Source organism: Saccostrea cucullata, unplaced genomic scaffold, assembly GCF_032062105.1.
Source record: "Saccostrea cucullata isolate Sc308-1 unplaced genomic scaffold, CSIRO_AGI_Scuc_v1 ctg18093, whole genome shotgun sequence".
Classification (NCBI taxonomy): domain Eukaryota; kingdom Metazoa; phylum Mollusca; class Bivalvia; order Ostreida; family Ostreidae; genus Saccostrea; species Saccostrea cuccullata.
The window spans coordinates 10,552-14,728 of NW_026922454.1; the positions used below are offsets into that span (position 1 = coordinate 10,552).

The 4,177-nt window shown below is 35.4% G+C and overlaps 1 long non-coding RNA gene across 2 annotated transcripts; it reads right to left on the minus strand.

Moving 5' to 3' along the window:
• Window positions 1-1,244: 1,244 nt before the first annotated feature.
• Window positions 1,245-2,444, minus strand: LOC134261794 (uncharacterized). 2 transcript variants are annotated; one of them, XR_009990886.1, is made up of 4 exons: window positions 2,260-2,444; window positions 1,705-1,781; window positions 1,518-1,613; window positions 1,245-1,417 (listed from the first exon to the last, which is right to left on the minus strand). It is a non-coding gene; the product is annotated as an uncharacterized LOC134261794 (long non-coding RNA). The 2 variants fall into 2 exon arrangements; XR_009990885.1 differs by lacking the exon at window positions 2,260-2,444 and having other exon boundaries at window positions 1,705-1,964.
• Between the last annotated feature and the right edge of the window lie 1,733 nt (window positions 2,445-4,177).

Genomic DNA, 4,177 nt, shown 5'->3' on the forward strand with positions numbered 1-4,177 from the left:
TTTTGGGTGTTAAATATAGTTTTCAGTTGTGAACCATAGATTATCACGTTAACTATGGTTTACAGATATAAAATATAGATTAACATTGTTAATTGTATAGTTTACAGTCCGTAAACTATGGTTTACAACTTATAAAACTGTGAAACTATGTTTAGCTCATTTTTGTGAATTTGGCATGCCATAGAAATGACTTACAAAGCCGCTGTGCTTCTGTAAAAGAAAAGAAAAAATACTAATATTAAAAATATACATGTATACATGGTGAAATTTTCTGAAAACTTTTAATCTAATAATTTAGGAATCCATTATATACATATATTATCATAGCAGTAACTTGATCCGAAGGGTCGTATTACATCGCGTAGTTGACAGGCGCGGATCATCAGATCTAACGAGACGCGAAGCGTCGACTTTGATCTGATGATCCGCGCCCTTGTCAACGAGACGTGATACGGCTCTTCGGATCAAGTTACTATTATGATGATAAATTTATTATATACCCCCCTATAACTAGCTAAATATAGCAGAATAAAACTTAAGAGATTGATTAAAACAAAGCATAATAACAAGGGACTTTTAACGCGCAAGAAAAATAACGTCATGTTTTTGCGTACTACGTCATCAGTTTCAGAGAGTGGTGATATGGATTCAGAAAACTACATGTTTGTGATCCGGACAATTGGATCACAACGTCACATGATAACGTAAATTCAACAGTAAAATTGTGTGATACACATTAGGTATATAATAGATACCAGTATCACATTTGGTAGCCTAGTGGTAGAGCGTTCGCTTTGTGATCGGGAGGCCCGGGTTCGATTCTTGATCGCGGCGCCGCGTCATACCTAAGCAGAACATAGGTAGTGACTGTTCCTTCACCAAGCACTCGGCACTAGAAGTGAAATCACGGGTCTTTCGGATATGACCTTAAAAACGTAGGTCCCGTGTCACGGTAGGCGTTGGCACGATAAAGAACCCTCACTTCTCAATGGCCCTGAGTGCTGAGTAAAGGTCTAAATTTGAAGCCCTTCACCGGCATCCATATGAGTGAAAAATTCTCAAAGAGGGACGTTAAACAATATATACAATCATTTCCTAATGCAAACATTATACATGTACATTGTAATTGGATAAGCATAAATAGAAAATATTTTGAAATGAGAGTAATACAATCAATTTTGTGTATATATACCAGCAATTAAGGTATGTAGTAAGGAATCTTCTTTATTCGCCTTTTGTCTGACAATTTCACGCACGGCAACATGTGCTGGAGATCCTGCCTCAAACCAATTTTTGTCCCTTTCCTCTGTTAATTTTGACCATGCTGGCATGAACTTCTTCCTCCTGCTCTATATGTATATGGCAAAATCCATTCATGCTCATTCACAACATGATGTATGACTCCAAACCAAATGCCCTGAAATTAGAAGAACAGTCTTTTTTCACTTTCTATTACACCCCTAATACCTTAACACAAACTGAATCAAATGATTTTTCTGTTAACAATTCAAACTTACAATAAACTCATCTTCTGTATTTCGTTGCTACAGATGATGGTTTACTATCTCTCTCGTCCACTGCAATATTGGCTTTTTTGATTTTTCTTGTCCAGTCTTAGAATAAGGTTCAAAATTCAATTTACTAATTGAGATTTTTTTTCAAATTTCAAAATATTCTCAGATTAAAAATCTTTAATTGTCTCACCTTTATTAGTTTTTTCCCAAGGTTTTTGGACCCATGCCAGATGTCGAATAAATGTTTTATTTCTGGGTATTCACTTTCTGTTAAAAAAATGTAATGAGAGTTATAGTAAATTGATTTTATTTATTTATCCCTAGAGAAAATCAGAAAAAATTCTCATTATAAATTCAAGCTAGAAGAAAACAAGATGTGTTTATGAACACTGATGCCCCCGTCTGGCAACATAGTGAAGATTGTAATTTTTGTGAAAAAAGGGTCAAAATCCAAGGTTGAGGTCAAAAGGTCAAATTTGGTGGTACCCAAACAAAGGTCTTGTCATAAGGAATATACATATGAAATATGAAAGTCATAGCTCCACTAAATCAATATTTATTAGCACTTAGGTTGAAGTTTTTGCTGACAAAGACAGACAAGGAGACAGACAGACAGACAGACACGACAAAAACTATGTACCCCAAAACTTTGTATACGGGGGCTTAAAAACCAAAGAAATATACAAAGACATACTCATAAATGCTTCAATCTGCACATGTGGATCTGTCACCTGACTTTCACCACCTTTATTTCTGTTTAAAGGAGAAACTGCAGGCCCTTCTGAAAACACGCCTTTTCAAGGATGGCACTGTTTATTCCTATCATTCTCTTGTTCGATCATGGTCACTAAGCACTGCAGTATCTTGTGGGAATCGTTTTCCATAAATGTGTATGTACAATACTGTGCAGAATGACTTGGACTGTCCATACGACCAAAATGACGCCTAAGCAAAGAAAAATATTTAAAATCAAAATAAAAGAAAATTTTTAATATATGGAACCTTTTCTTGACGAAACAAATGATACAAATATTTGGTTGATAACTTGATATTGAACTCACCAACAACAACATCTCTGCCTCTGAACTCCTCTAAAATTTCATCCTGATACTTTTCCCAAATTTCCTCAATAGTGGGCATGACGTAGGTTCTTTGTATCTTAATAAATGATGAGACGGAGAGAATAGGGAGCTTCAGGAACTTGAAAAAGAGGGGAAATCTTTTGAAAATTATTTCCTGACGCCAGTAAAGCTGCTGACAGCAAAACATCCCCACTGTGAACCCGTCTGTTAAGAAGAGGTTGTGAACACCATTTGTGTGCCTCATAATTATTTGTGCAGACCTGGAATAGAAATTTAATAAGTCATTAAGTGCCTTTGTATTTCTGTGTAAAAAAGGTTGAATGTTCGCCTTGTAACAAATTAATACATGTATTATATATTAATGACTCTTTTAAAATTATACTGAAGTTGATTACCCATCATAGGTACACAGCTGAATTACCGTATATACTCCCCTATAAGTCGTTTTTTTTTCGGAGTTAAAATTTGGTTTAAAACTCTATGTCCCACTTATAGGCGAGATACAAGAAGACTGGTATTATAGAAGGTCATTCTTTCTAAAATGAACTTAAGAAATACAACCGACTTATAGGCGAACCGACTTATAGGAGAGTATATACGGTAAGACACTACATGTACTTCTGATGAAATGTGAACTAGAGCTTCACATCCTTTCACCCCTACAAATCTTGGGGACTCCTGTTTCTGCCAAGGTTATAAGCTGACTAATGTAAACAATGGCTGGAAAATCATGGATCAGTTATTCGATTTCATCATTGTTGCGTATCACTGGTAGGCGGTCAAACTCAGAATTTTCCTTAGTTTTTTCTTCATCGCTCTCAATATGATTTCCAAATATGACTCATCTACGGTCACAACATGGTCAAGTCTATGGTAAAGAATTTAAAAAAATTATAAAATGTATATTACTACTGTTAAATGAACCAATAAACAATCATTTTTCCCAGGAGTATGTTTTATGCTATCTGAAATATTTACAATGATTAAACATATTAACCTCCTTTAATTTAAGTTTTATACATGTATAAGGGGGCGCTTTGACCAAAATCTGGGGACATTTTGACCATTGCTAGGAAATCGACTCGAAACATTTTTTTCCCTGTAAAAATATATCAGGGGACGCTTTGACCAAAACCAGAAGACACTTTGAACATTTCTTGGGGACAGTAAAGATTGTTTAAATATGTATGAAACTGTGACTTTATAATGAAGATGTTTCCTTGACTATATGTCCAATCTTATTTATGTCTTTAAGATGGACTAGAAAGAGGGAGGAGTCATCTTTATTAAAGTCACAGTTTCGTACATATTGAAAGGAAAAGAAAATAATGTTTTCCGCTGTCAAAATTAAGTACCGGTCTTGTAGAATAGGCTTAAATTTCCCCAATGAAATCTTTCCCCCCGGAAAATTGGCTCTAGAGTTGACTTTCTCTTTAAGAAAACTGGCTCTAGAGTAGGGATTTCCCCCAATAAAACTGGCTCTAGAGTAGGATTTCCCCCCAATAAAACTGGCTTTAGAGTAGGATTTCCCCTACGGAATCCCACACCTTGCAGAGTCAATTTTCCGGGGGAAATCCTTCT